The 23,203-nt window shown below is 47.8% G+C and overlaps 1 protein-coding gene across 3 annotated transcripts in view; it reads right to left on the bottom strand.

Annotated features, from left to right (window-relative positions):
• Positions 1-23,203, bottom strand: part of SLC26A8 (solute carrier family 26 member 8) — a 3,396,452-nt gene that overhangs the window by 2,921,287 nt on the left and 451,962 nt on the right. The gene's annotated exons all lie outside the window — the stretch shown is intronic.

Here is a 23,203-nt window from a genome sequence, read left to right as displayed (position 1 = left end):
AACCTGGCGAGCGTACAGGTGGCGTTGATGGACTTCAACGCCATACTACAAGCAGACTTTCTTTGCCATAGAATCGTACCTCTTGTCATCTCTATCCTGTGGGACAGTAGGGTAAGCGGTCCTGCTGCTTGATGAAGTTGCCGCTAGGACCACCGGGCTCTCTGGAGTCGGGTGTTTCGATAAGTATTCAGGGTCAGCTACAGCTACCCTATACTTGGCTGATAATCTTTTATTGACAGCAGGGATAACTTCAGGAGTTTCCCAGTTAGATGCAATCTTTCCTTGTAAGGCTATATGGAAGGGGACCACAGGATCCTCCTGTGGACCTTTGTCTAATATGTCTGTCAGGAAAAACAGGCGAAGGCGCAGACCAACCCATGAATTCAATAATTCTTGCCATCAGGTTTCTATAGGGTGTTTCGGCATGTTCCCCTGGGTCTGGCTTATCAATATCCACTTCTGGGGAAGTGTCCAGCCCACTTGCCTCATGTAATGACTCCTGTAGGTCTTTCAACCTTCTTTCCTCAGAGGTGAAATCCTCTGAAACAGGTAGTGTGGTCCTCTGCAACCCAAAGGTTTCCTGGTCAGAATCTTCCCCTTCTTCATAAATTGAAGATAATCCAGGGTACTCTGACCTCTGAAATGGTATAAAACCCATTTCTAAGGCAGAAGGAACCAAACTCGTCATTATTGGGCGAGAAAACGTCGATGTCGTTGACGCCGATGTGACAGGCTTCGAAGGCGCCGAGAACGGTGTCGAGAAAACTGGAAGAGGCCTCGAAGAACTCGAGAGGATCGGGATCCTACTCGAGGATATTGACGACGGTCACGGCGTCATGCCGGAGGCTCTTGGAATCACCGTTGGCTGTGGAGTAGCCTTGGTCTTCTCTTTCATCGGCGTCGATGTCGGCATCGACGATGGCGTCGAGTCGATCAAACGATGTGTCGAAGAACCCTTCAACAACGGTGTTGAGGGCGCCGATCCATGCTTCGAAGGGATCTTTGACGACGGCGTCGAAGACGTTGCCTTCTTACCCGATGGCCCGTGGTGCTCTCGGGTGGAATGTTTCGCCGGGTGCTGCGACTCGCAGCGTTTTGATTTTTTGGGTTTTTCACCCGGGGTATCACCCTCAGCTGTCTTCGAGGGGGTCGAGGCCGCTATCTCGAAGACGCTTAACATTTTCTTCCTGAATTCCTCCCACTCAGCCTGAGAGCTGTGTTTTGTGGGGCAGGAGACCCTTTCTGGGGAAACAGAAGACGACAGGGAAGGGCATCTTCAACGTCTCTTCTTTGAGTGTCTTGATCTCGACAAATGGTGGGAGCTACTTCGAGATCTAGAATGGGAAGGTTTTCAACGGCGAGGAGACGAATGCCTCGACCGAAGAAACTTTCAAGGAGGTTTTGACTGACTTACCTCTCTCGAGCTTCCCCTTGCGCTCCTTCAAGGCCGAAATGGACATGCAGTCCTCACACTCCGAACAATGGTGCTCGGCTCCCAAGCACCACAAGCAGATCCTGTGTGGATCCGTTATCGACATTTTTTTACCGCAGTCTCGATATTTTTTGAAGACGGATCGCGGCGTTGTCGGTTCCGATGAAGATGCCATCGAGAACGAAATGGTATATTCGAGTAGATGTAGATTATGTTATCTGACTGAAATGAGCAACGATGTTCCGAGGCCCCACGAAGCGCGGAAAAATGGAACTGAGCAACGGACGCCGCGCGTGGCTATTTATGGGCATGTTGACGTCGGCGCTGATACGGTGGCCGTCGAGGTACATCGACTCGGCGGACGTCGACACGCAGCGCCCTCTACATAAAAAATTTCCGAGGCCAGCAAGCTGGAAACGTATTATTAAAGATAAGGAATACGTTGGAGGACACAATCCCTTCAAATAGACTTTTTTGCTGTACGCCTCCAAGATCTTCTCCTTCTTGCCTAGCAGCACCGCTGAGGAGGAGGATGAGAACGACTGAGGCTTGGAATACAGTGATGCTTCAGCGATCACCGAGGAGTGCGGCTGAGGAAGCCGAGAGCAAGAGTGTATTGTTAGGGAGAATTCTTGGTATAGGCTAATTTCCCAAACCTAGTGAGTCCCCCAGCAGCTTTGCTGGATTTTTGGGGTTTATTTTTTTCTCCTGCTAAGAGTGAGACGCTTTTTCTCCCACTCTTAGGCATGATTTGAGAATGTCATTTGACTTTGTAATGTGTTTTATGGGCTATGGGGTCTTTTACTCCATAGGGTTTCATGCGTTTTTGGTAAGTGTGTTACACAGCACCCTCAGTGTTGTAACACAGGGTGTCATAGTGACCCCCAAACATAGACTCCATACCCTGGGACTGACTACTGTCTCCCAGGGCATGTAAAGTCACCATTGACTTTACTAGTCTTAAATTGTGAACAGAACCAGTACAAACCATCATATTGTGGAAGTACTGGTAGGGGTAATTAGATTGCCCCTGGGTCTGTTTTTTAACGGGGCACTGTGCAGTCCCCCCTCGTTGAGTTTCTGGCTGGTGGCGGTGGTTACCACACGAAATATTCCACCGGAATATTTCCTATGTGATTTTCCCATTCATTTTAAACGCACCACTTTTTTGTTGCAATGTTAAAGATACCGCCGGGTTATTTATTTAATATTTATTCCCTGGTTGGGTCTTTTTGCCAGGACTCGGTTTTAAAATGGCGTTTGTGTTTGCCTCTGTAACTCCAACCCAAGTCGAGCCCTTTGTTCCACTTTTGGCGGGCTTCTGAACAGAAGCCTCCAAAAGTGGTGCCACTCTGTCTGGGTCTACAGGATGTGTGGGAGGGGGGTTTAGGCACCCTGGACTGAGTTGCCTCGGCAACTCAAGTCGCACTCTTGTGTGATTGGCCCAGTGGTGAGCCGCCCGGCTCACAACTCAGCATGTTTGAGTGACAGCTAGGACTGATGAATGGGGGTTTTCTGCATAAAAGCAGGGCTTTGGGGACTGGAACTTCAGACGTCGCCACAGGACCAAAGAATCCGAAGAGGGAGAAGCTGAGCCGACCTGCAACGACGACACCACCAGTGGAGCCCTGCTGAACCGCCTCACCACTTCCCGACGACAGAGAAGATCTTCATCCCGGAGAGTCTTCTTCCTTTGAACTGGTGGGGATAACCAGTTCGCCCTCTTTTTCACCTTCCTGGATCGTCTCGTGGTCGAATCGCCCGTGCCAAGCACCCCTGCGGCCGGATAGCCACGCTTCACCACTACCACGAATAAAAGGGTAGTACCTTTTAACCGGGAAACTCCGCGGCTGGTTTCTTCCCTGGCAGTGCAACGACCTCCAGCTTTCCTCCACATCGAGATCCTCTCTTCCCCTGGACGAAGCACCGACTTGCACCCGCTGCCAGGAACAACTGCCCCCGCTGGAGCTTTCTCACCATTTCAGGTACTGTATCCCGCCTGCTCTCCCTTGCAACAGACTGTTCAAGGTGTCCCGTAAATCCTTGACTCTTTATCCTGGGGTGACCTGGGACCTGTTAACTAACTTTCTCTGAACGGATCCAACTCTTTTTGAACTATCTGCAAAGACTTTTAAAGTATAATTCAACTGTGTGATCTTGGACACATTCCTCCTTGCTCTCTCCAAGAGTGGGCCTGGCCTATGAACTTTCTTGCTCTACAGTAACCTCTGCCTTTCCTGACTTGCTGTGGTTCTTTTAAAAGTGTTGGTATTGTGTGCTTTCCTAATTCTGCCTTTTCCCTCCCTTTTTAAACTAACTTATTGGAGTGCCATCTTAGGTTAAACGCTCACCTCTGTCTGCAAATAAGTGGTGTTTTAACTAAGACTTGTTCAATAAGTAATCAGGGATGTATCTATATTGATAGTGACTGTTTTTGAACTTGCTTGCCATATTAGTGTCAGTGTATTTTACAAGTGTGTTTTTAAATAAATAATTATATACTTTTATACCAAAGCTCTGGTCAGTGTTTGCTTGTGCTACTGTATCTTTGTACCTATTTTGTATACTCTATATACTGTCTAACTCTTCTTGAGAGAAGTCTGACTGCTCAGCCACAGCTACCAGGTAAATTTGGGTGGTACAGACTGCTACCAATTGGGTTTACTGCCAACACCTGTAGTCCTAAGCTTTTTGCAGTGGTCCCTAAGGGAACTGCACAGGTTTCTGCCTAACATGTATCCCCCTCCATCTGCCTGTATTTGGCATCCAGGCGTCGATCAACCGGCTAGGCCGAGTGGGGTTTGAGCCAACCCTTCTTGGCCAGGGAGACTACATCGGTTTGCATAGGAATCCCTGTTTAGGCAGAGGGCTGTCGTGTGAGGACTTCAGCCAAGACCCCCTCTGCCGCTGCTCGACCTTGGGCTGGGGCAGGCTCAGATACTCTGCCAACCCAGCAAAACGTTTGTGGAAGGCCCTGGCTGAGGATGGTGTGCCAGGATCCTCCTCCTCATCCGTATCGTGGAGGAGGAGGAGGAGTAGTTGGCGCCGGAGGCTGGGGTACAGCGACCGCAGTCGGAGGCTGAGGAGGTGGCAGAGACTGGTATGGAACCGCCTTAGGAGTCGGCTGGGAAGCCGAAGGAGGCGGCTGCGTCAGGGCCTGGAGCGCCGACGGAGGCGCCTGTGGGGCCGCTAGCATTGCGGGAAGGACTTCCCTGATGGCGACTTTGATGATAACCCCCATCCGAGGTGACTTCATGAGGCTGAGGAACTTCTCGAAGAGGACCTTTTCACTGGCCGAGGAGGTGGCAGGGGGTGCTGATGGGGTAGCGGGGAGCTGCTGGAGCCGCTGCGTACCCTGTCCATATGGACACAAAGGAAAGCTGCCCTATGCAAAAGAGGGCTAGACTGTAGGCCACGTACCTGGTTGAGGCCAGTCCCACCTTGACACTCGTTCTTCGCCAAATTCCTGGAATGGCATTGGATGGGTGCCTCTGTCTGGCACAGTGGCCATTTTGTCGAGCTGCCTGCCACGTGCCTGCGACATGTTGCTCAGCCAGGTGGGCCTGGCCTCATCCAGGACTCTTGCGTGTGGATCACAAGGCCTACTCTGCTTGTCGGGCCTAGGCCCGGTATGTGTGACACCCTCAACACGGGGGTCAGTAGAGCTGCGTTTAGGCACCCCCTTGGACATATTGCCGGTATGAGGGCATAGCCCCTCCACCATCATGCCGGTACAAGGGCGGAGCCCCTCGGGTGAAGACCTGGTAAAAGGACCTTCCGGTCCCTCAATACTGTCACCGGGAGGGTCCGAGGATCCCTCGGCCTGGAGGCCAGTAGCTGCAGCAGCCTCGGTGCACGTGCTGGTAGAAGGACGTAACCGGACGTAACTGGGAAGGAGTCTCCTTTGCGGGGTGCAATGGAGAATATCGGCCCTACCTTGGGCCTAGTTCGATGTTTCAGGAAGTTCTTGCGATCCACTGGAGGCGACTTCTGGAAGAGCTCCCTCTACCTGGTTAGTCTGTTCTTCAGCACTCTCGAAGACAGCGAGCCACACGCTGAACAAGCTTGCCAACCGTGGACACCTGCTGAACCCTTTAGAAGTCAACATGTGCCGGGCAGGAGCGTGACGCCCGAGGACCGAGTACCTGAATGACAAAAAGACAAAAAAGAAGACAAAGAGAAGAAGTATCCGTGTGTGGAATTACATGGCCGAAGCCAAACCCAGGAGCGCTGGTGAATTCGGCCCGTTTTTGTTGATGCAGAAAAGGGGACCGAGGTGTGGCGCCAGAGGGCAGCATCAGGGCAGCGCATGCTCCCTGGGCCGCACCCCCGCGTGCCTCTAAATTTAAAAGGGGGGAGAAGGTTTTTTTCTGGTGAAAAAGGTTCCGTCTCCCGTCCCTTGGAAGGGACGCCCATACAGTATGGAGGAAAGGGGACGGGAAGTAAGAGTAATGAAAGTACTGGAGAGTGAAAGATGGTGGAAAGTACCTGGATGAGAGAAAGAGGATGGACTTTAACGATAAGAATAGAGACCATGAGGGCAAACGTTAGCCAAAGTGAGCAGAAAAAGTAATAGACTGATGTGGATCCTAGTCCAGACCCTATGTGGTTAAATAAAAAAATGATAAATGACCCAGAAAGCAGGACTCTCACTGTAAGATGGAGCTAATGAGGAAAGGAATTAGAAATTAAGGCATCAAAGGGGCACACAGACCAACAACCCTGAGGAGGCATGGGGGTCAGGGAGGCGGGTAAGGATGGGATAGGAGGAGGGGTGGGGGGAAGAAAATAGGGGTGAAAACTGACATCGAAACATATGATGGGTGTTGATGCAGTGATGGTACTGAATTTGCTTATGTTAACATGTTGTTATTATTTGTAATTTATATAGCACAGATCAACTGACCTTAAGGCATAAGGGTGCTGACAACATACAGAAACAAACAGAGCGTCCAGAAGAAATGGTCACGGATGATAACAGTAGTGCCAGAAGGCATGATCTCAGACCAGAGGAAGAGGTTAATTGAACAGATAGTGTGTTCAGGAAAGGACTTAAAACCTATTAGAACTTTCAGCTCTGAGTTTCAATGGAAGGTTGTTCCAAATAAAATAACATTTAAAAAAATACATTTAAAAAAAATGTTAACAATTAAAAGCATGACCAGGCATTCTTTCACAGTGCCAACCTGGAGCCCCATGACTGGCCAAAAAAAGAAAACAAGATAACACCATTGGTGCGTCACAAAGAAAAGGATCTACATTCTTATCTCTGCCAAAGCTGCAAAACGTATTCCAACAGCAGCGGTATAAAGACTTAGTTTCTGGTCTTCTAGTCGAAAGCAACACTTCCATTACGTCCCAATCTTTTTATCTCAACCTCTCAGAAACCCGGCGTGAAGTCCTGATCTCTGGGTGAAGAATGCAACCTCCCTTTTGGAAGTGTAGGTCCTCTCTTTGAGGAAGACGAATTGGAGGGCAGATGAACATGTTGAGAAGGTCTGGGCACCACAACCTTCTAGCCCAATCCGAGTGCAATCAGGATCATGGTTTTCCTGAACTTCCCCAACCTCTTGATGACGTGAGGAATGACGGTGACTGAGGAAACACATACAGGAGTGGAAACTCCCAGTCCACTACGAACAAGTCTCCCAGATCTCCTCTCAGAAGAAATTCCCTGGAGCAGAACAGATTGCATTTCCTGGTGACACTGGACACAAACAGATCCGCTTGAGAGGTTCCCCAAAGGGTGAAGATTTCTAGAAGGACTTCCTAAGCTAACTGTGCTCTGCCTTCTTGGAGGGTCCGCCAACGTGTTGTCCTCTCCGGCAAGGTTAATGGCCATGAGAGAGGTTCCTTCCGGCAGTACACAAAACCAGAGCATTGCTTCTCTGCACAGTGGTAGTGCTACACCTCTCTTGTTGAGGTAGTACATGGCCACTGTATTGTCCGTTATTATCAGGACATTCTTCCCCCGTATAGAGGGCAGGAAAGCCATCAGCACTTCTCTAATTGCCCTGAGCTCCAAAAGGAAAAAGGTTGTTGTGTAGTTTGGACTCTGATAGAGAGCAGCGACCGCTGATGGTCAGATTGTTGGCATGGGCTCCCCAGCCCATGAGGGAGGCATCCCTCACTATTGTCATCTCTGGCCATGGATGCCAAAAGGGTTCCCTCTTCAACACATTCTCCTTGCAGGCCCACCATAGGAGAACATGCGCGACCTTGCTCGGGACCTGAAGTAGATCTGTATATCCGTCATTCTGCCACAGAACTGAGACCTGTTAGCCCACTGGAGAGAGCTCATTCTCAGACAAGTCTCTGGCACCAGGAAAACGCAGGATGCCATGAGGCCAAGCAATCTCAAAAGAATCGGGCATTCTGGAACTTGTCAACCATCTGCCGAATTTGGTCAGCACTCACCTCGGGTGGCAAGGCCTTCCCTTGAGGAAGCATCCAGGACTGCTTCAATGAATTGAAGCTTTCACGACAGTATCATGTGGGACTTCTTGAAATTGAGGGAGAAGCCCAGTCTGTGGAAAGAGTGACAGGTCATGCTGAGATGTTACAGGACCTGTTCGGGAGAACATGCCCTGATCAGCCAAAGGTCCAGGTAGGGGTAGATCTGAATACCCTCCCTCCTGAGATTTGCTGCCACCACTTATCAGCTTGATGAAAACTCTCAGGCAGAAGTGAGCCCAAATGGCAGAACCCAAAACTGATCATGAGAACTACCAATGGTGAACCATAGATACTTCCTGTGCTTGCGATTAATAAGCACATGAAATTAAGCATCCCGAAGGTCCAATGATACATCCAATCCAGGAGCTGGAGGGCCTGAAATATCTGAGAAAGAGTAACCATTTTGAACCTAGCCTTCCTGAGGAACTGGTTCAAGTATCTCAAGTCCAAAATGGATCTCCATACTCAGTCCTTTTTGTGGATCAAAATAAGGTTAGTACCACCCCAGGTTCTTCTCAGCTACAGGTACTGGCTCTATGGCACATTTCTCCAGCAAGATGGAGGCCTCCTTCAGAAGGAACAGACCCGGAACCCCCAGGGAGTGGCTCCCTGGTGGATGATCTGGGGGCCTTTTTAAGAAAGGGAGGTAGTAACCCTGGGCTACAGTCTGCAAGGACCAAGCATCAGAAGTAATGCCCCGCAATTATTCCAAATGCTGACTGAGCCTGCCCCTGTGAGAAACCTGAAGGTGTCTCCCTAGCTAGTCCCTGGGGGATCTGCCACCCAGGTGGCCAGGACATGGCCATCGCCATTGGATCCAGTTCCTGGAAGTGGACCAGTGAGGGATGATCACCTGGATGGGGGGTCCTCGGGGATTGGGACATTGACGGGTGAGACATAGTATTCCCCATTCCTTCAACACCTTTTCCCCATCCTACCACGTAGGACATGCAAAACCACTGACCCCCACCCCTGTTTCCGACACAAACACTTTCACATTACACACCAGAGCCGTTTACCTGACATGTCCCAATACAAGGGTCGGGCAATTGATCAGAGTCACACACACCTGACAGCGTTTTCTGTCCCACAGGGATAAAAGGTGGAGCAAGAGAGCACAGTCAAGTAAAACAAACCGCAAAACGAGATAGCTACCCAGGTCCGGCAGTTAAAGAGGAGGAAAAAGGTGGCGACTATCGAGAGGCTGACAAGGAGAGACACGACCTTGCCCTTTCTGACGCAGACATGCGAAACCTCAGCAGAGGGAATCGCAAGAACGATGACAATAGCCCAAGTGTGCTGCAACAGGTGTCCGCGGTACGTGGAGCATGTCGACGCTGATAAGCAGGAGCGAGGGAACCTCCTGCTACCGTAGTACCAACCTTGACTCCAGCGAAGAGAATGCCAACCGGTTCATTACAGCCGGTGAGTCGATGGGAGAGCCTATAAGAGCCGGGCTGTGGTGGATGAAAGATGCAAACTGGCAAAATAAACTAAGTCAAAAGAACTGTAAAAGTGTTGAGGGGAGAACAGCTGCAGAGGGAACCGGCACCATGTGGGTGCTAACTCGAAAGACTCTGGTCGAACCCCGTGTGAATGAAACTACAGAAACCAGAAGGCCATAGGAGAGCCACCAAGTTAGGTCAAAGTGGTCATACAGGAGGTCAAGCAAAATCCCTGTACAGTCAAAAGTCTTTGATCTACAAACTTGAGAAAGCAAAGGAAGTGAATCCCACAAACAAATGTGAATGTGAAGTTGGCAAGTGAAAACCCAAAACAGGGATGCTGACGAGAAGGGGGCAAAGTCTGAAGTCCCAAGAAGCAGTGTATTGACAAGAGTGAACCTGGCCGAGGGATGTCCACTGCAATTGTTTAAAAAGACATTAAGATTTGTGAGCAAAGGATAGGCCGTAGTGAACCCAGAGAAGGGAGGCTGAAAGTAAAGAGGGGTCAAAGCCCAGAAGAATGGGACCCACGGGCTGAACAATCCTCACCCAAAGTGAAACCAAGAAACAAACTTTCATTTTGTTCAAGAAACTTTTTTTTGTTGAATACATCAGGCCCTTAAAGGCAAGAGAATTTCAAGAGAAACAAGACTTGGCCATCGACGGTCCTGATAGCTGCAAGTGGAACTGGTGCATCGGGATGGGGAAAGCTCGAGTGTGTGCTGTGCTCCAAGATTCCATCTTGAGTGTTAAAAACGTGGTGAAGGAAGATCCAAGCTATCGCATCCTGACATATTATTTTGTGGACACTTCTATCTTTTCTTGAAAACCATCCCACACCCTTTTTGCATTAGTGGTAAGATTGGGCAATAGGTTTCTTAGCATAGGCCCTTTGTATTTGACACAACGCTACGCCACTAAGACTGCCCTACTTTCATTTGATGGTAGTTGCTTGCTCCAATCTTAGATTCAGGTTTAGATTAGGCATTTCTTCCAACCTGCATACAGTTCAACAAACACCCTTGAACTGTTTTTTTTTGTTTTTTTTTATTTAATATTTATATTGCGCCGGTAGCTCGCGAGCCTCGGGGCGCAGAAACAAGGACACGAGAACGGACGGAACAGATAGTGATTAGACAGAGCGGACGGGACAGTCACAAAGAATTACGCTAACTGAGGTATATGCCGTGATGGCCATTTATTTGAAGATATGGGTTTTTACCTGTTTGCGAAAACGCGAGTAGTTGGTTTCCAGTCTAAGGTGGTCTGGTAGGTTGTTCCAAAAGTTGGCTGCAAGGGTTGGAAAGGCTCTACCTAAGCCACTTTTGAGTTTGTGAGGTGACGTAGCAATTTTACCAAGTTGGGATGATCTCAGTGTTCTATTAGGAACGTATGGTTTGATCCTAGTTTTTAGTAGGTTGGTGCCTTTCCGTAGATGCATCTGTGAACGATGGTTAAGGTTTTGAAATGCACCCTATCTTCGATTTTCAGCCAATGAAGCTCCCTTCTGGAGTTGCTGATATGCTCGGTTTTAGTTTTGAGCTTGTCAATTCTTACTGCGTTGTTCTGTACAATATGGTAGCTTTGTAGGCATTGCTTGGAGGCACCCAGGACTAGAGCGTTGCCATAGTCAAGGCGCGACAAGATGGTGGCTCTTTCTATGGTCGCACAATTTTCCTCGGATATGAAAGGTCTGATGGCTTTTATTAGACGGAGGTGGTAGGCACAGTTTTTTTTGATGAACTGTACTTGGGCGTCCGCACCCAACGATGCTTCTAGCAGCATACCTAGGGTTTTAAAGATGCTTAGGACCGGAATGGGGGTATCTTTAATGTGGAAGGATGTGTAGGATGACGGTAGCTTAGCACGAGCAGAGGATGAGCCGAAAATCATGAGTTCCGTTTTTTTTCCGTTTAGGCACATCCAATTGGAGTCCATCCTTTGCTCCACGTGGTTGTACATCGTGGTAAATTGCTCGCTATCTTTCTGATAATTGCCACTTAGCTCGAATACAAGCTGCGTGTCGTCAGCATAGTTAGTGAAATAGGTGTTTATGTGGTCGAGAACAAGACATAGATACTTTAAGTAAAGATTAAACAGTAGGGGTGACATACTGGCCCCTTGGGGAACTCCACAGAGGATTTCTTTTTCGAGGGAGAACTTGTCCCCCCAGTGCACTCTGGATATTCTGTTTTTTAGAAAGGACATTATCCATCTGATGGCTTCATCAGAGCAGTTGGTGGTCTTTTTTAGCGCATTCTGGAGTAGGTTATGGTCGAGGAGATCAAATGCGGCGCGGAGGTCGAGTAGAACGATGAGGCCTGTCCTACCCTTGTCAATAATACTGCGCATTTTGATCTGCAGATATAACATGGCCGTCTTGGTATTGTGTGCGGGGCGAAAACCAGACTGCTGTGGGTGGAGGGAATTAGATTCCTCTACGTGTGCCTGGAGCTGCATGGTGGCAATCTTATCCATGATTTTGAGGATGAAGTTGCAGTTTGTTATGGGTCTGAGATTATTCGGATCGCGTTGGTCGAGATTGGGTTTCTTTAACAGGGGGGTTACTGTGACTTTTTTGATGGCATTAGGGACTTCCTAGTCTCTAAAAGAGGCATTAATGATCTTTGTCAGGATGGGGGCGAAAATGTCTATGTTGTCCAATATTATCTTAGGTGGAATGATATTCTCTGCACAGGTCGTGAGTTTCATGGTCGCCAGTACTTTGATCATTTCGCTGTTGTTGATCTCTGTGAACTTGAAAGTTACAATACCTGCTGTTGCAGTCTCAGCTGGCAGAGTAACTGTCGTTTTTTTGTTGGTCAGGGAATTTATGATGGCGTCCCTGGCTTTTGAAATTTTGTTGAAGAAGGCGATCTGGGTGGCATCACATTCTTCTTGAGAGGGTAGGAAAGGAGGGGTGATGGCTTTGGGTTTTTCTATGGATTTAAGGATATTGAATAGTTTGCTGGTGGAATTGGTGGCTGTAGAAATCTGTTTGTTATAGAAGTTTTTTTTGGCCTCGGTTATCATATGTTTATATTTTATTTCGCTTTCCTTCCAGCGGGCTTTATTGGCTGATGAAGGATTTTTTAGCCAGACATTTTAACTGTGATCACTTGTGTCTGTCTTTACTGTTGCCACCATGCGTTCCTCACACCCCCCACCACACACAGTCATGTGGACTAAGGCCTCAGAGAGGTTTTGGGGCAATTGTGGTAGTGGCTGATGGTAAGGTAGAAGCTGTTTGGGCGTACTTTACACCACGACCTCGTCCACCACAAGGATATCTGCTCTGGCCACTTTGGCTGGCTTGGCCTCTCGCCCTTCCGAAGGATGTGCAATACGAAAAGGGACAACCTCCCCATTGTCAAGGAGTTCCCCACTTCTCACCTGAGTCCGTTCTTTACTGGTGTCCTTGGTCGATGCCTTCTTGCGGATGGACCGGGTCTTGAAGAAGGCTGCCCGATTCTCTAACGAATCCAGAATGCGTTCAGTTTCCGGGACGCCGAATCCAGGAATCCAGGAGGCAGTGGAAGCACGCTAGCCACAAATACAGGAGGTAAGTAGAAGGGGGAGGACAAGGAAGGGATAGCGGGATTGGAAAAAAGGAGAACAACCGCGAGCTACGGAGCACACGTCTGGTCGCTACTTTGCAATAACATTGAGACGCGCGGAGCCACGGAAGGCGTGGTCTATTAGTAGAAAAGGCTACATCCAGCGCATGGAGCGAGAAGGAATTACGATGGACAGCCATGTTGGGAGTATTAATGAGTGCAAGCCCGCTGTGACAGGGACCAAGGAGCCCAAAAGGGGTGCACTCTGTGATTCATGACATCCATTCTTGAGAAGTCTTATAAGTCGGTTGTGGCTGCTGCATTGCTGCACTCAACGACTTGGCTGCCACTTTAGAAGTCTGAAATTTGTACAAACATTCGTCTGCTTTGTTGCCAAAATGATGGGACCCATTAAAGGGCATGTTCAGTAGCCTGGATTGAACTTCAGGTGCAAAACCAGACTTCCGCAACCAAGCAAATCTGCATGTCACAGTACTAGCCAGCATGGTTCTGCTGACACTGTAAGCAGAATCAAGACTTATTGTAAGGACTCACACATGGCCTCCAAGGAAACCATCCCTTTCCTCCCCTTCTTGGATATGGTCTGCCGCAACAGCTACAACATCCCACAGTGTAAAAGTAAATTTGACCAGGGCACATTTTGTATTACTACATACTGCTGGCCTATCAGGAGGGATAGTTGGATAGGCGGCAGCCCTGGATGTGGACGTAGCAGCCTGCACTACCAAACTCTCAGTAATCTGGTACTTTGATAGAAAGTCTGGATCCACACTAGATGGCTTACTGACTGCCGGGTTTGTATCTGGGGTTTCCCAGTTTGCCATATCTGCAAGGCAGGGTGCAAAGGTAAAATCTGTTTCCCCTTGTCCAAAATGTCAGTGAGGTCATCCTGATGTTAAACCGTAGCAGGCATGCCCCATCCCAGGTACTTTGTGACCTTATTCATGAGTTCCCTGCAAGAGGCCTCACCATGTTCAGAAGGGTCAGATGTTGCAAGATCTACCTCTGGAGATGTATCAAGACCACTTGCATTTTTTAAGGTATCAAAAAACTTTTCCATTCTCGATTCCTCAGAAATCAGAGCTTCTGGAACATTTGGTGTTCCATATTCAAGATCAAAGATTGGAGTATCCTGGTCAGTAGTCTCTGCTTCTTCAAAAATGTAGGAAATAGGGGGTCATTAAAAGATTGCCTGTAAGCCGCTGGTAGTACCGGAGGCTTACCGGCAATCTCGGCTTACTGTTTCCACCGCCTGATATCCTGGTATTACCGGGATAATACCGGCGGCAGAGTATTAGTAATTTCCCATGGAGTGCAAAAGGACCCGTAGTTCACTGTCCCTACCGGTAGACTGAGTATGCCGGTCCGGAAAAGGTACAGGTACACGTTGTTACCAGCCCCTTTTTCCAGACAGGCATACTCGTAATGATACCCATAGAATTTTAAAAGTCTTTTTTATGTAAGAGTTTGTAACTTAGGTTCTGTCAAAAAAAGGTTGTCGACGGCTTCGACGTTGAAAGTTTCACCTTTGAAGGACTCGACCCATGACTCGATAGAGTCCCAGAGGAAATAGGTGTAGGCCTCTCCTCGACTTGAGGCTTTGAATGCACTGGATGGGTCGATGGTTCAGGGCCCAGGCTTGAGGGCGCGCAAGCTGAAACCTTCATAGACATCTTATTGACCTTGGGAGGCACGACGGGGTCAAGGGACTTTTCCTGTTCTTTTGAAGGAGCCGCCTTCTGATAGATCTTAAGCATTTGAAGACGAAAAGTCTCCCACTCTGCATTGGAGGCTGACCTACCTGGACAGGATTCCTTGCGCTCGAGAGAGGAATCAGAGGACATCGTACTGGAACTGCGACGCCTTTTCTTGGATCTTTTACGAGACGCCAAAGACGACAAGTGTTGGGAACCACTATGAGATTGTGAGCGCTTCTTGCAGCGCTTTCTCAGTGGTGACTCTCCCCTCTAACTCTTTTCATCTGAAGATCTTCTCTTCGATTGAGTCGTTGATGGTGACTTAGAGGGGCCTACCCGCAGCAAGTTTCCCCTTCCTCTCTTTAAGCTCCTTTCCTGTCATCGACTGACAGGAACCGCAATCCGCTGTCTTATGTTCCAGCCCGAGAAACCAGAGGCAAACCTGGTGTGGGTCCGTAAAGGACACCTTGGTCCCACAATCCGCACATTTTTTTAATCCTGTTTTAGGACTCGAAATCTTATCGAAAAAACAGTTGTCAAATGACGAAATTGCACTGTATCCGAAGCTAACTGTGCAGCGGAAAAACAGTACATATAGCATGCACCTCATCCATGATTTCAGTTCTGTCAGTGACGTCATGCTTTAGAGCGGACGGATGCCTTCTAGGGACATTGAGTCGACAACGCATGGCGCCCTCTAGAGAGAAACATTCTCCAAAGCAGCTGACACTGCATGGTGATTATCAAAGATGAGGAATAAGTGGGAGAACACCAAGTTTGCGGGTCCATGGAAATGGAGAGAACGTTGCTATAAAAGAAAGTCTTTCCTAAGACCTGCTCGGTCTGTTCTCTTCCTACTCGAGAATAAGGGGGTCTTCTCAAGAACCCTTTGGGGCATGTTCTCTCCCCCTTTTATGGTATATGGGTTATTCCCATGGTTATGTAGGAGTACTCGGATACCTCAGCGGAAGTCTGGATCAATGACTTCCGCCATAACATCTAATCCATATATCCATGCCAAGCCGGACTTGGATGCTAGTCAAATATACGTTCCTTGGGAGGGGCTAAGGTTAGTCCCGTAAGGATTAGTTTCTCTCGTCTGGGAGTATTGTAATCTCCTCAGTACTATATAAATCGAATCCTATAGATTCAGCTGTGGCTACCGTAGGGGTTTTGGTTTTGGTTTTGGGGCTTAACCAAGTAAATAACACGGGTCCTGTGAAGGTATAATGAGTCACACAGACAACAGGTTCAAGTTTTCTCAACCAAGTTTTATTTAACTTAAAAGGCAGGGTGGATGAATGCCTAACTTGCCCTATGCTAAGGTGGGATGTCGCTACCCAAAGAAGACTAAGGATAGTTCATGTCAGGAAGCCTAAAGTAAAACATCTGTCTGTGTCCAAAACCTATACTTGCCATCAAAACTAACTGCATACCATGTGTAGGGATATCAGCATCAAAAAGGAATAGTGTTCAAGATAATGTTCAGAGCTTCTTCTAGGTCTTTGACTTGGAATCAACTCCCTTTCCCCAGTTCAAAATAGTTAATCACAAATAGGTGTTCCCTTACCCAAGATCAAAGTAGTTCAGCAAACACAGGGGTTCCCTTCCCCAAGAGTTCAAATCTTCCATATTTCAAAACAATACCACTCCTGGGGACACTTGCAGCTCTCTTGTCATCAGTACTTTTCACTGGTGCATAAAGATAAGGCTGTTTCTTGCCTTTAAAATCACATAAGCGGCTGTGGAAAAACACAAGCTTCTTTATAGGTGTTTTCAGTGACTATTCCATACAGGGCACTTGGTCTAGGCGCAGTTGTCGGACCACGCGGTCCACCCATTGCAAGTCACGCAATCGGTACCCTTGGTCATCTGCTTCGACTTTAATGCCAGTACACTGCTTCTTCTCAGCAGTGAGATTTGCTTTAGTCACCTGTGTCACACTCTCCTGACACTATATTGTGGCCTATTTAACCTTCTTATGTTTCCTTGGCTTTTGCCAATGCTTGGTTCCTTAGGATACACAGTTCTTTGCACTTTGAGTTGGACCCTTATTGGATTCCTTATATCATACATACAACTATTTTATATTCCCTATGCTCTTGCCAATGATTCTTTGCCTTATGATAAACAGTTCTTTGTCCTTTCTTGACTGTTGCCAATGTTGGATTTATCATATCCTGCATACAACTCTCTGTGCTCTCTTGGCTTGTCTAGCACTAGTTTCAGTTAATGCAGTTCAAAACATTCCTCTTATTATGATCCACAATCTTTCTTTCTCACTCCTCCCAATATGCCAGAGGGGTCCCAACTTGTTTTCATTTCGTTCAGTATTCAAAATGCTTTGCTTTCATCTCTTTCAATATATTAAAGTGCCTCTCATTTGCTTTAACTTGCTTTCATTGCGTTCGATATTCAAAATGTCTTGTTTTGCTTGAATTGTATGACCACCTGCCAGCCCTGTTCCCCCTTTCCTGGCTGTACTCACCAGTCGGTCTTACGGCTCCTTGTAAGGTCTTCCACCACCACGGTTCCCGTTTCTCCGTGTGGTGGCTCGTGTCTTCTCCCGGCGGTTTTCTTGTGGCTCGCGCACAACCAGCAGCAGAGCTTCCTCTGCGAAACGGCATACTCACAACCACTTCTTTTGGTCCCGTCAGCCTCCTTCTCACGGCTTGCCACTGTTCTCCAGCTCTGTATACCTTTGTTTCCCGCTGCATACCCTCTGCACTGCTTCACGGGTCTCCTCCTGCCATGCCAGAGCAGTCCACTTGCACACAGCTGACTCTGGCTCCACAGCTGACCGTACCTTCCACAATTTACTCCATTTGTTCGGGGCTTTCAGCTTTTAAAGCTCCCGCTTCTATTTCCATTACAAAAAGGACTAGACTGCTCACCAGCAAAGCGGTAGTCCTCCATTGCTCTTGTCCTCCAGCTCGTCCCGGTACTTGGCTGGGGCTGATAATTTTCCGCTTTCACAAAATGAGGATGTGTTGGTCTAGTTGTCCTCTTCTTCATCGCAGTACTATGCTGATGCCATCTGGGGAATATTTTAGGGGAATCACAAGGAAAAGGCTGACAAAAGCCTATGAAGGCTTGAGGGATGGAGGATTTGTCGTGAAAGGGAAGAACAAGTTACTTCCCAACTGTACGGTTCTTTCGATTGGATGTTCCTCCCACGTAGTCCTCATCTTAGATATTCAAATCTTCCAGCTTGCAGCTTCGGACATTTTTCACTAGAGGGCACTGTACTCTAGGCCGAGGCATCGAATGTCCCTCGAGGGCAGCCGTCGACCACTGACATCATCCGTAGTATAAAGGGCTTGAGCCGCGCCCGTTAGCCTCAGTTCTGTTTTTACAATGTTATTAACGCATCAGCTGACCAGGCTTTATTGACCTTTGGCTCTGAAAGAGTTTCGGTTGCAACTGGAGTAAACTATACAGCGGGGTAGGCTGGGAGGGTCGATGAGGAATACGTAGGAGGAACATCCAATCGAAAGAACGTTACAGTTGGTAAGTAACTTGTTCTTCGATTGGATTGTGTACTCCCTCGTGATCCTTATCTAAGATAGGCTCTCATAGCAGTATGAATTTGGAGGAGGGAGTATTAAATAGAAAATGTTAGCCATGCACTGTGTGTAGGACTGCTTTAGCAAAAAGACCCCCTTGAAATGATGTTGAGTCCAGGCAATAATGTTTCACGAATGTATGCATGGACGACCAAGTGGCTGCTGCACAAATGTCCTGCACTGGGACACCCCTCTGAAGAGCCGTTGAAGTTGTCCTGCCCCTAGTTGAATGAGCCCTTAGTCCATCTGGGGGCTCTTTTCCAGCCAATTTATAACATTCAGAGATAGCTAAGATTATCCATCTGGATAGGGTTTGTTTTGATACCGCTAGGCCCAATTTGTGCCCGGTATATCCGACAAAAAGTTGGTCAGATTGTCAGAATTTTGCCAATCTGGAGATATAGAAACAGAGCCCTTTTTGGGTAGTCTGTGTAATCTTTCTTCCTCCTTACTTGCATTCAGAGGAGGGTAGAAAGAAGTTAAAGTAATTTTCTGTGACAGGTGGAAGTCAGAGACTATTTTCAGTAAGAAAGAGGGTCTGACTCTAAGGATAACGTTGTCGTTATGGAAAATGGTGTGAGGAGTCTTACAAGAGAGCGCCTGCAACTCAGTCACCCTGCGGGCTGATTTAACTGCCACTGGCAGAATTGTTTTCAAAGTAAGAAGCCTTAACGGGCAAGAATGTAGTGGTTCAAAAGGTATACATATAAGAAACTTTAGGACTAAGTTTAGATCCCAGACGGGTTCCTGAAAAGGTGTTGGAGGGTACACATTTGTCAGCCCTTTCAGGAATTGGATAACCAAGGGCATTTTAAAATAGGAAACCTCTTCTGAGGTGCACTTAAAAATAGATAGCGCTGCTAAGTACCCCTTTATAGTACCAACTTGGAGCCCCAAATTGGCCAAATGTAATAGGAAAGAGAGTACCATAGGAGTGTTACATAGGTGTGGATCCACATTCTTGTCTCTGCACCAGTTACTGAACTTGTTCCAACAGCACCAGTACAAGGACTTTGTTGCTGGCCTTCTGGCTGAAAGCAAAATCTCCATTACATCGTCCGGGAGGTCCCAATCCTTATATCTCAGCCTCTCAGAAGCAAAGCGTGAAGGAGGAGCGTGTTGACCTCTGTATGGAGAACCCGGCATTCCTCTTGCTAGAGGAGATCCTCTGTCTGTGGAAGACGTATTGGAGGGTAGCTGGACATGTCTAGAAGGTCCTAGTACCATTTTCTCCCGGCCCAATCTGGGGCAATTAGGATCATAGTTTTCCTGAACTTTCTCAACCTCCTGAGTACTTGAGGAATCACAGAGACTGGAGGAAACGCATACAGCAGCGGGAAATCCCAGTCCACCATGAACGCGCCTCCTAGAGCCCCTCTTGGAGGAAATTTCCTTGAGCAGAACTGAACGTACCAGCGGTTGATCCTGGTCGCGAAAAGATCCACTTGAGGGAATCCCCAAAGGGCGAAGATCTCCAGAAGGACTTCCTGAGCTAGTTCCCACTCGTGAGACACTGTGCTCTGCCTGCTCAGAGTGTCTGCTGTCGTGTTCTGCTCTCCGGCTAGGTGAACTACCGACAGAGAGATTCCCTCTTGTATTGCCCAGAACCAGAGCTGCATTGCTTACCTGCACAGTGGAAGTGATCCTACGCCTCCTCTCTTGTTGAGGTAGTACATGGCCACTGTGTTGTCCTTCATTATCAGGACATTATTTCCCCGTACAGGCGGCAGAAAGGGTTTCAGAGCTAGTCTGATTGCCCTCAGCTTCAAAAGGTTGATGTACAGTTTGGACTCCGATGGAGACCAATGACTGCTGATTGTCAGATTGTTGGTGTGGGCTCCCCACCCCGTGGGTGAGGCGTCCGTCACTACTATTATCTCCTGCCATGATTGCCAAAAAGATTCTCCTTTGAGGATATTGTCCTTGCAAGCCCACCATAGTAGATCTTGATCCACTCTGGTCGGAAATTGCCAAAAATCGGACATATTCCCCGAAAATTGAGACCATTGAGTTTTGAGGGCCCATTGAAGGGATCTCATCCTCAATCTGGCCTCTGGAACCAGAAAAATGCAGGATGCCATGAGACCGAGCAACCTCAGGAAATCGAAGGCCGGTAGACCCTGGGCGTTCTGGAACTTTGTTACCATCTTCAGAATGTGGTGAGCTCTCTCCTCGGGAGGCAAGGCTTTGCCCGAGGAAGTATCCAGGACTGCTCCGATGAATTGGAGCTTCTGGAGTGGTACCATTTGTGAATTTTTGAAATTGAGGGAAAAGCCCAGTTTGTGCAAGAAGTGGAAGGTCATGGTCAAATGTTCCTGGGCTCGTTCAGGTGAACCCGCCCTGATTAACCAGCCGTCCAGGTAAGGGTAAAGGTGACTCCCCCATCTCCTGAGACTCGCTGCCACCACTGCCATCAGCTTGGTGAAGACCCTCAGGGCGGAGGTCAACCGAATGGCACAACTCAAAACTGATAGTGAGAATTGCCAATCGCGAACCTCAGGTACTTCCTGTGCTTGAGATGGATCGGCACATGAAAGTAAGCATCCTGAAGGTCCAATGATACCAACCAGTCTTGGAGTTGGAGAGCCTGAAGGATCTGAGAAAGGGTTACCATTTTGAACTTGTCCTTCCTGAGGAACTTGTCCAAGTTTCTTAAGTCCAAAATGGGTCTCACTCCTCCATCCTTCTTCGGGATGAGAAAGGGGAGTACCAACCCTTGTTCCTCTCCGCTACAGGTACATGTTCTATTGCACCTTTCTCTAGCAGGGTTAGGTCTGGAATTTTGGCAGCACTGGCTCCCGGTAGATGGTCCGGAGTATTAGGCAGAATCCTGTGCAGTTCCCTTAGGGAGCACTACAGAAGATTGAGACTACAGGTATGAGCAATAAATCCCCTTTGGTATCAGTCTGTACCACAAAGATTTAGTTGGTAGCTGTGGCTAATCAGTCAGACTTATCTCAAGAGGGAGATGAGCAGTATTCAGGTTTTACACAATAGGGCTGCAGCACTTAAGGCACAAGGAAACACTGACCAAGGCTTTTTATTAAAAAGAATATATATATTTATTTTACACACTTCTAGTTCAACACATTAATCACAGTTAATAAAGCAAGTTAAAATCAGTCAAGAAAAGTATACACAACTCCCTAGTTAAATTGTAGACAAGTTTGAGCAAGAGTGAAAACTGAGCAAAACGGCACAGTGAAAACCAAACACAAATTGCACTCTAGCAATTTCTCACAAGGGAGGGAAAGTACAAGTTATCCAGAAATATCTTCTTACACACCCTAGCAACACTTCCCATAAGTTTGTGAACAGATTTAGGCAAGGCAGTACTTTAGCATAGATAATACTTAAATGAAAACCGAGCAAAATGGCACTTCACAAGTTTAAACAGTGGGAAGGAAAAGATGGTTATAAGAAGTAGGTGCACCAACACAGTTCTAGTTGAGAAGCAGTCTAGAGAAGGCAGTTCTAACAAATTTAGCCAGAGTCAATAGGCCTGTGCCAGAGAAGGTGAAAGACAATGTTTAGAAAATAAGGGCGGTCAACCCAATAGGTAGGTAAAGGATTTAAAACACTTTTAGCACTACCACGCGAAAAGGGCGGCCTGGCGGAACAATGAACCTTAATATGAAGAAGTGGCTCCTGCGGTGGCAGTTGTTCCTGGGAGTTCCTGCAGTTCGGGGTATCCAGCAGAGGAAGAGAGGCTCTCGTCGTGGAGGAAGGTTCGAGTTACTGCACTACCCAAGGATGAAACCAGCCGCAGTGCTGCCCGACGAATAAAAGGTACACTCCTTTAAATCGCGGTCCGGGTAGATGGGTGCCTGGCTATCCGGTCTCCAAGTACAGGGTACTGGCAATTAGACCAAGGCAGGTCTAGGAAGGCGATTGGTAAACTGGTTGGCCCTACCAGCTCAAGGGAAGAAGGCTCTTGCAGATGAAGATCTTCTCTCGTCGTGTGGAGAAAAGTGGTGAGACGCTGCAGCAGGGCTTCACCGGTGGTTCAGTTGTTGCAGGTGTCTTTGGCTTCTCTCCTCTTCGGCTTCTTAGTTCCAGTGGCGACGTCTTGCTCTTCCGGTCCTCAGGACCCTGCTTTTAAGCAAAAAGATCCCCATTCATACAGCCTAGCTGTCATACACACACACAGTGGAGTGGACATCTTGGCGGAAGACCCTCCAGCCTATCAGGACAGAGTGCTACATGGGTTGCTGAGGCAACCCTGACCAGAGGTCCTACTCCCCCTCCTACACAATGGACCTACCCCAGACTCAGTGGCGCTGAAAAGAGGGCTTTTTGGCAGAAGCCCGCCAAAAGGACGAACAAAGGATCCCCGACCTGGGATAGGAGTTTAGAGAAAGACACGAGAAAGAAGTTATATTAAAGTTCTGGCAAATAAAACCTACCGGAGTAAAGTTAATATTAAAATACACTAGCGGTGTATGTTAGAGGCTGTCAGAAAATGTGGTAGCCTCAAACCATGGGAAAATCCCATAGGGATATATTCGTGGTCGAATATTTACGGTAGTAACCACTGCCACCAGCCAGAAACTTTTGAGAGAGGGACTGTACGGTACCCTCTCGAAAATGAACACCAGGGAAAAAGTATTAACCCTTCCCAGTACCTCCATAGTAAGATGGGTTGTACTGGTTTAGTTCATAAAAATTGACTAGTAAAGCCAATGGGGACTTTACATGCCCTGGGAGACAGTAGTCAGTCCCAGGGTATGGAGTCTATGTTTGGGGGTCACTATGACACCACTGTGTCACTGCACTGAGGGTGCTGTGTAACATGTGTATAAAGATGGTTCCTATGAGGGTGAGAAAAACCCATAGACATTCAACACAGAAATAGCCTTGAACACACATAGCAAAAAAATGCCTAAGAGTGGGAAAAAGAGTCTCACTCTTAGCAGGAGAAAAAAACAAACCCTTCAAATCCAGCAAAACTGCTGGGGGACTCTATAGGTAAGGGAATTAGCCATAAAATGAGAATTCTCCCTAATCCGAGGCCTTCGTCGAAAAGGAA

Source organism: Ambystoma mexicanum, chromosome 13 (assembly GCF_040938575.1).
Source record: "Ambystoma mexicanum isolate Mex_15411 chromosome 13, UKY_AmexF1_1, whole genome shotgun sequence".
Lineage (NCBI taxonomy): Eukaryota > Metazoa > Chordata > Amphibia > Caudata > Ambystomatidae > Ambystoma > Ambystoma mexicanum.
Note: the sequence above shows the minus strand (reverse complement) of the source record. Positions and strands in the feature narration are given on the sequence as shown.